Here is a 16,572-nt window from a genome sequence, read left to right on the forward strand (position 1 = left end):
GATGCACGGCTGGAACTCACAAACTGTGAGCTCATGACCCGAGCTGAAATCAAGAGTTGGTTGCTTACCCAAATGAGCCCCCCCAGGCGCCCCCCAAGCACACCTTACTTGTGAAGAGCACAGACTTAACTCGTAAGAACAGTCTATGGGAGAGAGGCCAGCTAGGCCAGATGTTCAGCTTGCTGCAGGCAGGATGTTTTTCAGAATGATCGGTGGTCAGCTGGTGAATTTGTTAACTAGAGGCTAGGAATGAGTAGACTGTGGTGCCAGGCACACAGTATGTGTTCGGGGAACGTTACCGTTGTTGTTGTATTAGCTGTTCTGTTGTCAGAGGCTTAGTTTGTTTATAGTTTATGATTTTATGAATAACAATGTGGTAAATAGCCCTGTAGTTTAAATCTTTGCAAAAATCCTCAGCTGTTTCCTTTGGATGATTCTGAAAATTTTGTAGATGAGAAAAATGAGATCTAGGGCAGCAGGGCTGTGTTGACGGTGGCTTGTGAGGAGGTGTTGTTACATTTTCGGGAATTTTGTAATGTGGTTGTTCAACACAACCATTTAAAAAGTTATATAAGCATAGCTGAATTATAATGAAATAAATTATTAATTAAATAAGTAACAAAGACATAGGTCATACATACTCAAAATGTGTTACTTCCTATTTATTTTACTGTGTTTTTCTCTAATTGAAGCTCTTGGGGTTATTTGTGTCTATTGTATGTGTAGGGTGGAAATACTAGAAAATGATGGGCTACTACATGTCTCTTTCCAGCTCTGTTCAAAGTGGTATCAGTACAGATGTCCGTGACCAAGTAATGGCACGTTACCTGGAAATCAGCCACGGCGGGAGTATTTATACCATGGAAATCAGCAAGTGGTACAAATCAAGGCCTTTTTTTTTTTTTTTTAACTGTTGTTAAATGTTTACGCCACAGTATTTATACCACTGCAGAGAAGTAAAATAGCTAAGTAGTTATTTTCCTGGAAAAGGAATCCATCTCTCCTGACTCTGTCAGAGATTTTTGGACCATGTTTTGGAAAACTGTTCTTGTTTTTTTAATCCTTACCTTATTGGCATCATCTATTAAATCTCTAAACAGTCTCCATTCAAAAGCATGAATGTATATACAGACTACTGAGAAAGTCATAGAACTTCATTCAACAAACATTTAGCACCTGCTGTGTGCTGAAGACAAAGAAGACAAAGACAAATAAGACAGAGAGCGTTCTAAAATAGTGATGCCCCAGACTGTGGGTTACAGAGTTCATAAAAGACCTTAAGTCATTGCCTTATATTAAATTAAATAAAATAAATCAAGTAATACATACATTTATAATAGAATATAGATGATTTTTGTTATTAACATATTATGTAAAATATACACATGGTAACATAAGTTAAATATATATACACACACAGTTGCTTTATTATCACGTGGTGGTCTGCACTTAAAGTGTAAATAGAGTCCTATAGTGGAGAGAGTTCAGGGAGGCAAAAAGTTCAGTAACTGAGAGAGAGCATGAGCTCTGAAGTTAGTCTGGCTTGGGTTTCAATCCTGACTTGATCCGCTGCTAGTTCCATGACCTTGGGCAAATTATTTAACTGCTCAAGCTTTGGTTTCCTTATTGTATAAAAATAGCGATCCCCTCATAAGGTTCATTTGAGAAGTAAACAATAATCTAAAGTGCTGTATGACTGGTATGGAGTCAGCACTCAGAAAGTATCATCTTAACACAAACTTTGAAGAAGTAAGTCTTAAAAGAGAAGGGTATTAATTCTTCTGGATTGCACACAATTCATGTATTCCAGATGTTTGAATTTCTGCTAAGTGAATCCTGGTTTACTCTGGGCAGGATTACCTCTAGTCTTAGAGTGGGGGCTATATAAGAGCTCTTTGCAGATGCGCAAGGTGCCCCTGAACCTCTGTGCTTGTCCTTGTCCTCCTGCGAACATCTCATCCGCTACTTACCTCCCCCTCTCCCCTTACTGTGTCTCACTTCCAACCTCAGCAGAGTCCACCGAAACTGCTCTTACTTGGGTCACCAAATATTTCCTGGCTGATCTTTTTATGGTGTTTGACACTCTGATGACTGCTTCTATCTTTAGATATGGTGTGGCCAGCTTAACTTTTAACTTCATGTACCCGAAGGTGGAGAAACTGAAGGCAAGGAGGCATGAGGAAAGAAGTGGGGAAGGGTAAAAAATATTTGTTAAAGCTGTGTTTTCACTTTGGTTTCTTTTAAGAATGAATATTATTCAGAGAAATATCAGAGTGGAGTATGGCTGTGTTTTTAGAAAGTGAAGTGCTTCTTGTTAGCATTATTAGTAGTGATTCTACAGTCAGAATTATTTAGTTACTCACATGTATACCTTGTGTTTCATCTGCCTTCTTGTAGCTCAGATAGCCCTCTGGGGTAAATTCTTCCTGGAGGAATATACTTTAAGAAGCATTTTAAGGGCACCTGGATGGCTTAGTTGGTTAAGTGTCTGATTTCGACTCAGGTCACCATCTTGCAGTTTGTGAGTTCGAGTCCTGCATTGGGCTCTGTGCTGACAGCTCAGAGCCTGGAGCCTGCTTCAGATTCTGTGTCTTCCTCTCTCTCTCTGACACTCTTATGCCCTGTGTCTCTCTCTCAAAAAATGAATAAACATTAAAAAAAAAAAAGAGGCACTTTTAGTGAGGGTCTTTTGGTGAATTTTCTCAACTTTTGTTTACCTAAAAATGTCTTTACTCTCATTCTTGAAAGATAGTTTCTCTAAGTACATGATCTTAGGTTGGAAGTTATTTTCTCTCGGCACTTTGAAGATGTTATTCTATTGTCTACTGACTACTGTCATTTTTTTTTTTTTAAACATTTGTTTGTTTTTGAAAGAGAGAGACAGCATGAACGGGGGTGGGGGAGGGGGAGAGAGGGAGAGCCAGAATCTAAATTAGGCTCCAGGCTCTGAGCTTTCAGCACAGAGCTGGATGCGGGGCTTGAACTCACAAATCGTGAGATCATGACCTAGGCCGACGTCAGGAGCTTAACCCACTGAGCCACCCAGGTGCCCCTGACTACTGTCATTGTTGTTGAGAAGTCTTCTGTCAGCTTAATTTTCATTCCTCTGAGAATTCTATCTTGGCTTTTTGGCTACTTTTTAACATCCTTTCTTTGTCTAGAATTCATCCTGCTTTGAATTCATTGGAATTCCTGAATAAGAGATTGGAATTGGATCAATTTGGGAAAATTCTCAACATTCTCTTTTACCTCCTTCTGGAATATCAATTAGATGTCTGTGAGACCTTTTGTTTACTTACCCTCTCTTTCATATTTCTTGGTTTTCTTTTTGTGTTGTCTTCTGTTTAATTTCTTCACATCTATTTGGTTTCTTTAGTTGTGATTTTTTTTTAAACCTGTGGTTTAACCCTTTCATTGGATTTTAAACTTAAATATTAATATTTTAATTCCAAGAAGTTAGAATTGGTTTGTTTTCAGATGTGTTTTTATTTGTGTTTTTGATTCTTTTATTTCTTAAAAATATTAAACATTCTTATTTTATATTTTGTATCTAATAATTTTAATATCTGAAGTCTTTATGAATCAGGTTCTGTTATTGGTTATTTCTTCTGACTTTTACTCTTGGTGGCTTGTTTCCTTTTGTTTTATGTAATTTTTGATTGTGAACTCATTTGCTTAAAATTTTTATTTTATATGAAATTTTCTTTGCCTTTTTTGGGGGGCAATGCAGGTACTATAATTTGTGGCCCTAGATCTCTGTCTGTGGTCAAATTTGTGGTTATAAAATCTCAGGGAAATTTTACTGTTATTTTTGGTATTGTTAGTTTTACCCAGAGCCAGGACCATGCCAGCCTATTTTCTTTGTTGTATGCCCCTGCAGGGTGGGTTTTCATCTAGTTCAGCTTTTTCTCAGAGCCTAGGCTACTCGAGTCCTGGCTTTCTGCAAGTTGGTCTGGTTCTTCACTATGAAGTACCTGCAGATGCATAGGTGTCCCCAGCGTAGGCAGTCACTTAGCTCTGGTCTCTTGCTTCAACCTTGGCCTCAGGGAGGTGAGGTACTCTTATTTTTTGGAACTTTGTTTGCTTATTTAAAGGAGGACTTTCTATATTTTGTTTAGCATTTTAAACTTTTTTTTTTTTGGTAGCCATAGTGTTTCAGTTATCTAGGTCATTACATTGCTGGAAATGGAAAACTGTGTGCTTTTCTTTTGATTGCTGACATTCTGAGTGTGCTTTTATTATATCTTGCAGCTGTTATTTCCTGGCAGCCCAAACAAAATTAATTTCTGACAATGTAAACCAGGAGCAAAATAGAATTCATTTGACAGAAACTGACTTTCTAGGAAACTGGACTCTTTTGGGTAGAGCCAGCTGCCAAAGTGGCCTCTTGACAGGTATTTACTGAGCATCAAGGACTGCTAAGGAATGGCAGAGCTATCTGACAGACATGGGGGGGGGGCCCATCATGTTGATAAGAAATTCACAAACCAGCGTTATAGAGTCCCATGATGCCTGGATAGGAAAGACCAAAAAGCGCTCTTAGACTAGTTTCTCATTTGCAGATGAATGGACTGGTACCATAGAGAACATTTCCTTCAGGGTCACTGAGCTGGTTAGCAGTGCCTGGGACTCCCCTCAAAGATATAAATGCAAAAATTCAATATGATTTCTAAAACTTTGCTTGTGAATTCACTCAAATCTCTGTTCACTGAACATTAATTGAATACCTTCTCTATGCCAGGTCGTAGGATGCTTTTTAGATAGTAGGTACTCAGTACATGGTAACGTATACACATATTTACCTATATATAGAACCAGACCCTCAACTACTTATAAGTATCTCTCTTCCCCCTCCCTCTCCCTCCCACCTCAACTCTGAGCTTCATCCTTCCACCTAATATAAGTGAGAGGGTTTAAGGCTGGTGGGAAGGAGAATGACGAAGCAGGAAAAGTTGCTATAGAGCCCACAGGACATGGTTAGGACTGGTGAAGCTCAGAGACTTTATTCTTGGGACTGACCCAGGGGAGGAAAAAAAATCAGTAAGAGCTGGCCACTGGCAGGTATTTGAGTCTTGACACCACTGCATAGTAGCTGTTAGACTAGCTCTGAGCATCAGTTATCTCTTCTGTAGAATGGGAACTACTACCACGGAGTGCTGGGCACTCAAGAGACACTGTCCTTGCCTTTAAGAACATGTGTGAAAAACTCAGAAAAGAGATTTCTGCAATGTCCTAAGTAACAAGAAAAACTCATCCTCAACCCATTATGAACCCATTAGTTCATGTGACTCAATGAACTAGCTAGGATGGATGTTTTTGCAGCCTGGCTTATACTGGCAAAGAAAGATTCATTTCCTGGGAGAGCCCACCACTTTTCCTCCTCAAGAGGATGAAGCTGCCAAGTTTTGTCTTTAGCTTTCATTCCTCCAACAAGGCTACTATCATGTAGATTACCCAGCCACTAGGTGGCCAGAGTTATTCATAAAAGGCTGCACTTAGCAATGAAATCATAAAATTCTTAAAGTTTCTTGTATTTGGGGAATTTGCTTTGCAAAATGGAATCCTGTTTGAGTGTAGAAGCCAATGAAAACAAACAGGAACAACAAACCAAACAAACATCTTGACACCCCAGGAAAAAGCCGCAGCTCACTGATGAACGAGTGGATCCAACTGTGCTCCCAAAGACAACTCTACTCATTCAAAAACTGTCAAGAGTAATTTTTCATAACTTCAAAGTTAGGTTTTTAAACCCCCTTCCAGTTCCCACCATGGAAGCAGGATTCCTGGACAGGTCCATTTGAAACAGCGTTTGCATGACCCAAGTAGCTGGGGCTGGGTGGGGTGCTGGCTGCTTGGGAGAGGGTGTTCGAGGGGGGAGGTGTGGACAGCCATGGGCTATGGGAAATAGGAAGGTCTGCAGTGAAGAGTTCTTTTGCAATAAAAACCTTTTAGAAACCGTGCATGGCGGGTGGCATCCCAGATGGACCTCTGCTGGGTCTGAGTTTATGAAATGGTTCTGCCTGATATCTGCTCCACTCTCAGGGTAAGAAGAAAGTTTGCTTATTGAGGAGAGTGAATTGGACACAGATGCTGCAGGCCATGGGCTTGCCCTGGCTTGCCCGTCTTCCTGGCAAGACAAGCAGTTATTAGAGGCTGGTGACGACTCCCTGTGTCTGGGGACGAGCTGTCTGCATTTCTAGGAGACGGCTCCTTCCCAAGGGGAAAGAAAGGTGCCAGGCTGTAGAAGGGTCCAATTATTGGCGGCTCTATTTTGCAGAATGATTGTCTTTGAGTGAAGTATGTGTTGTAGAATCAAACTTGGCATTTTTAATTAACATAAAAGAATCTCAGTTCTTACATGCCTTATATATGTATAAAAAAAGAGGAATTCTTTACACACTTCTCAGGAAATGGCTTCAGAGCTGCTTTGCTGCCTGAGAGTCTTCTTGGACAATGTCCTATGGGAAACTGAATGCTTGATTTCATAAATGGGTTTTAAATTAATTTGTCTTTTGAATAATACTTTTGTTCAACTTTCTTAGGATTTCTGAAAATCTTTGCTATTACTATCAAAGGTAGCCATTTCTGCTAACATGGTTGTATTCCAATCTGAAGGGTTGAATGGGCCATGGCTCTCTTACCAGTGCCAAAGTGTCTGTGACAGAAGAATTTCCCAGGAGCTGTGGATATGTATGGCCCAGCATTATAAGCTCGAAAGCTGGCAGCCACATTCCAGGGTCTTGGAGTCGGTCTGTGTTTGCTGGCTAATGGTTCAGAGGACCGTTCTGACCTTGATCTTTGAGTAAACCAGTGAGTTAATGCCACTAGCTCCGTGACTACAACAACAAGCAACTCTGGATTTTGGAATCCCACCGGACTTCTAATCCTAGCTCTGCTATGTACAAACTGTGTGATCTTGTACAATCTAGCCAACTGCTCGGAGCCTTGTGAAATGGGGAAATAACTCCTTCCTCACAGGGCTGTGGGGAAGACAATAAAATGAGATAATGTGTGGCAAGTGCCAAATTCAAAACTTGTCAAATGGACACTCAATGACTGACTACTTCTACCCTTCAGAGTCCACCCCACTTTGAAAAAAGGGTCATAATCAGAAAGGTTTCAGGTTCTTTTTTTTTTTTTCCTTTTTGCTTTAGGCGCAGAGAACAATTTGATCCTCTTACAGTAGATGACTCCCAAATTTGTAGTCTGGCCTTGGGATCTCTTCCAGGTTGTAGGCTTGTGTGGAATATTCGCAAGTGATGGTTCTGTTGTGTTAAACTTAAAGAATGTGAACATAAAACTCATCTCTGCTTCTGCCACCCCAGCCCCCACGAACCCCAGCCAGCAAACCTGGTTTTCCTTTCTTCTTTTTTTCTGTTAAGGACAACACCATTGTTCAAGATGCGTAGACTTGAACTTAGATTTGGTTGTCTTTGTCTTTCATCTTCCTCCCGTCAGATTCCAAACCCAGCTAAAGCTTCCTTCCTTCTTCCTCTCTCCCTTCCATTCTCCACCCTCCCTTCTTTTCTTCAGGCCCTTCTCATTGCCAGAGCTCAGATGTGATAGAAAGTGTCCATGGAGGCTGTTCAGGTCTTCTCACCCCTTTTTACCCCATCCCATCATTTCCCATCAGAGTTTCTCTGACTCTGGCATTGGCCTCTCCCATCTATCTGTCATTGTCCAACGCCTTCCCCCCAATTGAGTTGCTTCCTCAGCTTCCTGTGTGCCATTTTCCCGCTCATGATCTTCCAAAGGCTCCATGTGGTCTCCAATAAAGAGTCCTTAGTTTGTCCACTTTTCCCTTCTGACCCAATCTCTCATTTTCTCTGCTCTAGCCATATATGTGCACTAACTGAAATTGTCATTCTCTTTCCCAGCCAAGCTCTTCCATCTACTCACCTCATCTTCTAGTTCCCACCTAATCTAGGAGGCCTTCTGGACTCTTTTCTTTGTCAGTTGATTGGAATTACAATCCTTCCTGACATTCAGATACTTGCTTCAGTGTGATTTCTTCATTCCTTTGTTGGAGTTACTGTCCCAGAGTCAAATAAGACATGATTGGTGAGATGCCCTCAGCAACCACTATGTAACCCTGGGAGATAATGCAGTTTAGCAGTTTAGAGTTTGCTTCTCTGGTGTCAGATGGATCTAGGTCCAAATCCCCTCTCTAACACTTACTAATTGCATGACTGAGCAAGTTTTTCATCTCCCTCACCTCTGTTCCCTCACCTGTAAAGCTGAATAGTAATAGTGCCTAATGCACATGGTTGTTGTATCTAAGGGGATAATACATGGCAAAACACTTAGCATAGTTGCTGGCACCTAGTAAGTGGTTTCATCAATGATTACTAATATCTGTTTATTCTTGTGTTAGCTGCCTGTGCCTGGTTTATCCGTAATGAAGACAGATTTTGACACCAAATTTCTTCTTCTAGGACCATGTAACCTCTAAGATGCTCAAAATGGACATCGGAGAAAGGGAAGCTATAGTTTACCAAGTCTTAAGATTTTTTAAAAATTTTAAAAAATATTTATTAATTTTTTTTAACGTACATTTATTTTTGAGACAGAGAGAGACAGAGCATGAATAGGGGAGGGTCAGAGAGAGAGAGGGAGACACAGAATCTGAAACAGGCTCCAGGATCTAAGCTGTCAGCACAGAGCCCAATGCGGGGCTCAGACTCACGGGCTGCAAGATCATGACCTGAGCCAAAGTCAGATGCTTAACCAACTGAGTCACCCAGGCGCCCCAATGTTTATTTATTTTTGAGAGAGACAGAGACAGAATGCGAGTGGGATAGGGGCAGAGAGAGAGGGAGATGCAGAATCCAAAGCAGGCTCCAGGCTCCGAGCTGTCAGCACAGAGCCTGACGTGGGGCTTGAACTCACAAGCTGTGAGATCATGACCTGAGCTGAAGTCAGATGTTCAACCGACTGAGCCACCCAGGCACCCCGCAAATCTTAAGATCTTCAAGGGCATAGATAATGTTATGTTCATCTTTGTGTCTCCAGCCCTAGAATGGGAATGTATTAAGCATTCGAAAATACATGATTAAGCCAACTAAATGTTGAGTTGCAAAAACTCATGGCAAACACCCGGGTCAGTTTTCATTTCTGTTTGTCTATTTCTTATAGTTGTCAAAGTAAACTTCCAGGATTCTGGGATTCACTCACTCTCTGTGTGTGTATATATGTGTGTGTTTGTGTATGTATGCGTGAATACACTCAGACACATTTAAATTTTCATTGTTCTCCTAGTATAGCTTCGCTGGATTTAGTGTGTGTTCCTCTCCCTCTTTTCCTACTCTAGACTTTTTGGGTTTGGGTTTGTCCCTGGGTCTGACCATAGGTTTGTCCTTGGATTATAACCAAGGAGAGCCTTCCTAGAAGGAAAGCCTTCCTAGAAGGAAAGCTACCTGCATCTGACCTACTTGAGTTTGGCCCAGGAGTGAAATCTTCAGGAATCCAGCTTTCCTGATGAGCTGGAAGAGGTCATGAAAGAGAGACCCACCAGGTCTGTGGATTACTGATGAGCTTTGCCATTTTCTTGAAAATCTGTATTTTTTTCTGGGCCATTACACTGGACTTGTCACAATGTGGTTCATGCTCTATATAAGTTCCTGATACACATTCAGAGTGCTTGCCTTCTTGGTACTGCTTAGGTTCTGGGGACTTTAAAGATAGAAATTGAATGTGTGAATTTTAATTCAGTTCAACACATTCATTGAGTGTTTATTATGTGTCAAGCACCATATTGGGCACTTTTTCTGGAAAGATTGAGATACTTAGCATTTGAGTAGTTGCTAGGGTGATAAGTGAATGGCAGTTGGGTTGTTCTTCTCCCTTCATCTCTTTCTACCCTTTCTCTTCTCACTCTTTCTAGGAAAAGGAGGCTCTGTGAGGAGGACAGTGCATCAGAGTTGTGGCCACTATTACCAAGTAAGCATTTGTCTGTATTGTAAAGGTTTACTGTGGACAGCATGAAAGATCTGGTGCCCTCTAGGAGTCTGGAGGACTGCAAGGATCTGCTTTACCCCTCCAAATGAACCAAGGCCCAGAGGGAGGACCAGACTGGTAGAAAAGGCCCAGTTATTCATCAGGGTGGAGGGAAGAAAGAGACTAGAGAAGAAACGAGGGAATCCAGGGAAGGACCTTATAGTCACTATCTATGAGGGCTGCTTTCCTCCAGGGTTTGGGAAGCCCCAGAGCTGGAGAAGCATTCATAGTCCTCATGGCCGGTGCACTGTGGCCACAGTGGGATAGGATAAACTCCTACTGCCTGACTGCAGACAACACTTCACTAAGGTCTGATCATGTCATTTCTTCTGAGCCTTTGATTCCCCAAAACTATCACTTTACTCCAGCTGTGGGCTAGCATCACTCTGGTTCTGTGGCTTTGGCTGAGCTGACATGGGTGGGGCCCGTGAAGCTCTTTGAACTTCCACGTCTGGAATTTGGGTCTGCAGGTTGTCTGCTGACCCAGGCAGAAGGTTCCTAAAATGCCACCCCTCACCCTTCCTAGCCCTGCTGTCTGCCTCCTTCCCCAAGAGTGGGTGAAGGGATTGCCATGGACCCATAGCTTCTCCTGGCCCCATCTAGGGAGATCAGAACCATCTTTCCTGGGGCATTTTTGGTGGAGAAGATGCCTTCTTTGGTTGTGAGATCTGCAGCTAGACTGCCCTGGGCCCTTCTTCAGACTCTGCCAGCTCTTGGCTTTGTGGTTTGAAAGCTCTGGCTTAGGGAGGAATAGATGTCTCAGGACTGAACTTGGGAATAGAACAGACAAGGGGCCTCTACCCAGTTAGGGATGGAAGAGGAAAAGAAAGCAGCAAATAGAACTGAGACAATAACTGGAACTTGAATATATTAAATAACAAAAATGAGAAGGGGATAGGGGTCGTTCACTGTTTCCTACAAACCTTAATCCTTTCATACTAAGAATGAGGAGAACTACAGGGGTATGCATCTTCTGCCTCACCCCCATGGTGCCAAGTGGTTTGGAAGGAAGGAAGCTGATAGGGCTGTTAGGAAGTCAAGGTCACCAGACCATGGACATTGGAGGGTGCGGATCAGAGAGGAAAAACACATATTATCACTCATGGGGGTGAGTGGATAAGAAGCCTTTTCCCAGGAAACCACAAATGAAAAATCTAGTTCTTACATTAGGATTCATGCCCCTGAATTTACCAACAGGTCTGAAGCTCATTAACAAACCCATGCCATTAACTTTCATGTCTGTTAAAGAGAGACTAGAGCATGCCAGATGAGAGCTCAGCTCTGAGTTAGACTGTGCATGTTTAAATTCTGACTCTGCCACCGGCTGGTTATACAACTTGGAGGAAGTGATTTTCCCTCTCTAAACCTTTTATGTATGTATGTATGTATGCATGCATGTATGTATGTATGTATGTATGTATTTCTGAAATGGATAGAGTAATACCAGCATATTATTACTATTGAGAGAATTAATGGATTAGACTCTATAAACTGCTTGGCATGGACAATGCCCCATAAATGGTGGATATTATTACATTCAGAACACTGAAGTTTTAATATCGTCATGAGCTTGTTGGCAAGCATAGCTGACTTAGTCATTATATATTAATATTTCCTGATCATACTGGGCCATCTGGCTCTGGCTCTGGAGCAGAATAGCCTTCCTGGGTGCATCCTGGGTGTGCATGGGTAGGTAAGGTAGTAGGCAGATACAGTGAGGTAGGGCTTTCTTTGTTTCCTGCCAGGGACATCAGCACAGACCTGGGCCTCTAGGAAGACCTCAGAATTACAGGTGTGTGGTATTTCTTTTTTTTTTTTTTTAATTTTTTTGAATGTTTATTTTTGGGGGGGGGAGAGAGAGAGAGAGAGCGCGAGCGTGAGTGGGGGAGGGGCAGAGAGGGAGAAACAGAATCCAAAGCAGGCTCCAGGCTCTAGGCTCCAAGCTGTTGGTACAGAGCCTGACGCAGGGCTCGAACTCATGAACCATGAGATCATGACCTGAGGTGAAGTCAGATGCTCAACTGACTGAGCCACCCAGTTGCCCCAGCATGTGGCTATTTCTACATGGAATATGAGGCTGGGGTAGAGATCACCATCTTCGGAGGCCTTCTGTATGCTCTGGACAAAAGGGTCTCTTATCACAGAATGTTACAGAAACCCCTCTTCTTTCATGGACCATTTAGGAATACTGAACTAAAGGCCCAGTTTCATCTTATTTATTGGGACCTGGAGGGCACACTTCAACTTGGCTCGCAGTTTAGGTTTGGACACATGAAGTTCTGTCTGATAGCCTGGGAAGGGATTCCCCAAAGGGGGTCAGGCTTGAGAGAGGACTGTGAAATCCCTGGTGGGAAAGTCACGTGGAATTAGGAAGTTTGGAGGGGACAGATTACGCAGCAGGGCTAAGAAGAATCCAGGTACACGTTGGCTGCATTCCCATGCCCACTCCCCTCCCAAACCCCTCACCAAAGGGTGCTCTGGAAAAGGGCTTGGTGCCAAAGCAAGAGCTGTCACTGGGAACACAACACCTCTGCTGCAGGAACCCCAGGGAACAGGAGAAGATCCTGTTAGGTGGTCCACAGGAGCCCAGTGGCGGCCTGGTTAGCATTCTGGGGGAGTCAGGGTAATAGTAACCGAAGCAATCACAGGGCAGTGAGGCGCAGCAAGAAGCTGCTGGGCTGTGCTTTCTATAGATAGGCTGACCTAATACGAGTGTCTACCTCTCCGTAAAGGGCATAACAGTAGTACCTACCGTCCAGAGTGTGGAGAGCCTAGAACAGTGCCTGGCACATAATAGGAGCTCAGTAAGTGTTAGCCAGTATTGCTGGAGAGAGTTTCCCAGATGGAACTCCTGGAGGGAGTAGTTGGGAATGAAATCAAGGGAAAAGCCTGGGCAGTTTGGAGTATGTCTGTAACTGTTAAAACAAGGGGCGTCTGAGTACCGTGCACACAGGGTCTACTTCCTGCCAGCTCTCTCTCCAGCTCTTTGGTCCCTGTGGCCTCTGATCCTGGGGCTGGGCCCAGAGAAGACACTGGCTTGTGTACAGCTCATGGTTGATTCGTATGCATTAAACTGATGGCTCTGCTCTGGGCTTATTGAAACAGCCTAATCTGGGCCGACGAGGACAGTATTTCTAAAAAGCCCTGACTATTCCCTGTGCTTTGCATTTGGCACAGGGGTATATGGTAGGAAAACCTCGCTTGGTTTCCTCACTGTGTTCTGTCAGTGGGGAGATTACTGTCTGCACTCCTCTATTGCTGCAGCTTGTCTCCCCCACTTGCCGACATCCCTGTGCTGCTGAGATCCTACTCATTTTTCAAGGCCCTGCTCATGTTGGGATAAATCATTTCTTGTTCCCAGATGCTTTGTTTACACATTACCATTGGTCATTATCCCATTTGTTCTGCAATAATTCATGCACCTCTGCTTCCCATACTGTATTCTCAGTTCTTTGAGAGAGCATGCACACGCATACATGTCTCTTATTTATCGTTTTATCCTCCATGGGGTTATGTAATGTAAGCAATATCATCACCCCCATTTTGCAGATGAGGAAACTGAGGCTTAGAGAAAGTAAGTGCCTTGCTCAAGGCCACCCAGCTGGTAGGTGAAGGAGCCAAGGTCCGGGCCACCCAGGGACCCAGCCTTACCCACTGCACCCTGCCTACTTTCATGGGAGGAGCCTAACTATTACAGGTATCGAATTTGGTCAGCTTCACCGACCTTGTTCTGAAGATGATCTACAATATGTATTCCTGACATCCGGGGGTGATGGAGTATTTCTCCTTTTGACAAAACTGTGTCCAAATGATTGCCAAGATCAACATCTTCTTGAATTGTTTAAAAAAAAAAAAAACGCTGCCAGGAGTTTGAAAAGAAGGTGTCATACAGTGGCAATGCCACTTCTCCTTTAGCACAGACAGGCCTCTCTGGGACCGCTGGATACATGAGTGCTCCCTCAAATTCTAAGCCCTCCAGTTCAGACGCTTTTGAGTCAGGCTGCTTATACTCAGCATTTGGAAGGTGTCTCCCCTACCTCCCCCCCAGCTAACATCCCAGTTCTGCTAGCTGAGTAATTTCTCCCGGAGCATTAACACATAGGGTCTGTTTGTGTCTTAGGAGAATGTTCTAGTAACTCCTTTTCCCTTTTCTGCTAAAGTCATTGAATTAAATCATCCTCTCAATGAGACTTTAAAAATCCATTAATGAAAATGTTAGTATGTTAACAGAGTACTGTGATATCCATCTAGATTTAAATATTTATTGGGCAAACAGGAGAAATGGTTAAATCCCCTTATGACAATCAATCAAAACTGCCCCCAAAGCCTGGTCTTACAAATAGTGTCACATACCAGCCACAGTCACCCTCTCATCTGCTTTTCTGGCGCTAAATTCAGTCAGCTGAGACCAAGCTACCATGTAAGGAACAGATTAAACTAACATCCATCAAGGTGAAAGATAATTATTGCTTGTGTCAGACAACACCTGCTTTTGTAGCATTCCTCAACTTCGTTAAACTGGAGACAGGCTAAACTTTCCACCGAATTTTCCATTTGACAGTTGCTCCAGGCAGTGTGTCTGCAGAGCACCCTTGCTATGTTTACATTTTTGAGGCAGATTAAAAATGTCATCTGTGAAATATAACCCGAAAATCTCAAACTGTAATATATTAACATATATAAATATAGGGGCTGAATGGGAGTCAGACTAAAGGGGAAGGCAAACCTGTAGCTGCTTCTGGAGCAGAAATCTTTCATCGTACATCTTTTATGACGTTAAACGTGCAGATTGTCCACAAGATACTCTTCATACTTCAAATCGTGGTGGTGTTGATCACTCTTCACTTTATGGTTTTAGGATTATTAATCATTTCTCAACAGCTTGTGGTATTTTCTTAGCAGTGGAGAGCCAGAAAGTCAGGTGCCACTTGGAATATGTGAGCTCTGGGTTTCCTTTCCATCATCCCATTTCCCTGGTTACGATGACATTTGTACCTGAGAAAGGAATCTCTGACCTGGGGCAAAAATCTGAAATGAAGGTTTTTTTAATTGAAAAGTGGCTCTGGCGTGGCTACTGCAGAAGTGCTAGTGTCATTGCCAAGGACACTGCTTGGGTTGTCCTGTGATGGAAAACTGGAGAACAAAAAGCAGAGGAAGGACCCTGGTATCCTTCCAGGTGTTTAAACTGGGACACGTTTTCATATGCATCCAAGAGGTGACAGAAAAAGCACTTTGTTGGTTCCTTTCTCTGGGGGAGGGTTATGGACCTGCAGCATTTCTGGGTGTTAATCTTACTCTTAACATCTCTGTTGACTTCAGTTACTATTTCTTTTGACGTACTATAATTCCGAGCTTGAGCCCCATTGAAAAAGGAGACTCAAGGCTTCCCTCTGATAACAGAGTTAGACGTTAAAAGGCATTTAAAATATTTCATTCTTGGCATTACTGTAATGTATATTTTTAAGACTTCCTGTCGTCATCCCCAACTACTCTCCATGTGCACTGAGGTTCCCAGCTCTCGGATGGTTCCTGAACCTGGTCCTTCCTCTGCCTCACCCCCCAGACACCCCTTTTGCTTTCATTCAGACCTGTGTATTGCCTCAGGGGGAACTGTTGTGGTAGCTTTCCCTCCTTCTTTCCAGTCTCCCCCATCTCAGACTGACTTCTGTGCACGAACACGTGTCCTAAACATGAGTTAGAAGTGTCCTAAACACTCCCCTGCTAAGAATGTCTAATCCCTTGATGTTAGGTAGCTCCCTTTCTCATCCCTTGTTGTGGCCTTCAAGGCCTTCGTAATCTGGCCTCAACCTTCTAAAAGCAGCTGTATCAGTTAGAATGCTTTTGGCTGCAAATAACAGAAATGTGACTCAAATAATGGGAAGATGCCATCTCAAAATCCACAAAGCACACCTTGTAGGGTGACCACAGGTTGTTGGTTTCAAGGAATCCGTGCTATCAGTCAAGGGCCAGGTTCTTTTCAACTCCCTGCTCTGTTCTTCCTTGTGTGTTGACTTCATCCTCAAGCTGGGTAGCAGATGGCTGGAGGGGTTCCAGGAGTCATAGCCAGACCTAACAATGTGTCTGGGTGAAGGTATCCAAGATGAAGAGAGGAGGAACACGCCTCAGGGCCCCCCTTCCCAGGAGACTCCCCTTCATCTCTCACTGGCCAGAACTGGGCTTATACCCACTCCCCAATCAGCCACCAGTGTGGGGCTGGCATCACTATCAGGGCATCTGGGCCCCTTTTATTCCTGAGTAGGGAGTGGTGCTAGCTTCCCCTGAGGCACACGCTTCATGAAGTAGAAGGAGGGATCTGAGCAAAAGTGCCATTTTATAAAGAAAGAATTAGGGAGAAACTGATGCTGGATGGGCAACAAACTGTGTCCACTACCAGGTTTTCTGGCATATGGAGGAATTTACAGTATCCTCAGCCCACCATGTTCTGCCACACCTATCATGGCTCTTGTATTTGTTCTCAAAAATGTCTTGCCTCCCCACTGCTTTCTGGAAAACTCTTTTGCATCCTTGATGACTGCATTCGTTCTTGATGTTGTTATAACAAATTACCCCAGGGTC

The 16,572-nt window shown here is 43.2% G+C and overlaps 1 long non-coding RNA gene across 5 annotated transcripts in view; it reads left to right on the forward strand.

Annotated features, from left to right (window-relative positions):
• LOC123380854 overlaps positions 1–16,572 on the forward strand; it is a 109,053-nt gene that overhangs the window by 32,237 nt on the left and 60,244 nt on the right. For 4 of the 5 annotated variants that reach the window (XR_006587178.1, XR_006587177.1, XR_006587176.1 and 1 more), the window contains exon 3: positions 9,884–9,939. The exons of the other annotated variant lie outside the window; for it this stretch is intronic. This is a non-coding gene — a long non-coding RNA (uncharacterized LOC123380854). The remainder of the gene's footprint in view (positions 1–9,883; positions 9,940–16,572) is intronic. 5 annotated transcript variants of the gene reach the window in all.

Source organism: Felis catus, chromosome D2 (genome assembly GCF_018350175.1).
Source record: "Felis catus isolate Fca126 chromosome D2, F.catus_Fca126_mat1.0, whole genome shotgun sequence".
NCBI lineage: Eukaryota > Metazoa > Chordata > Mammalia > Carnivora > Felidae > Felis > Felis catus.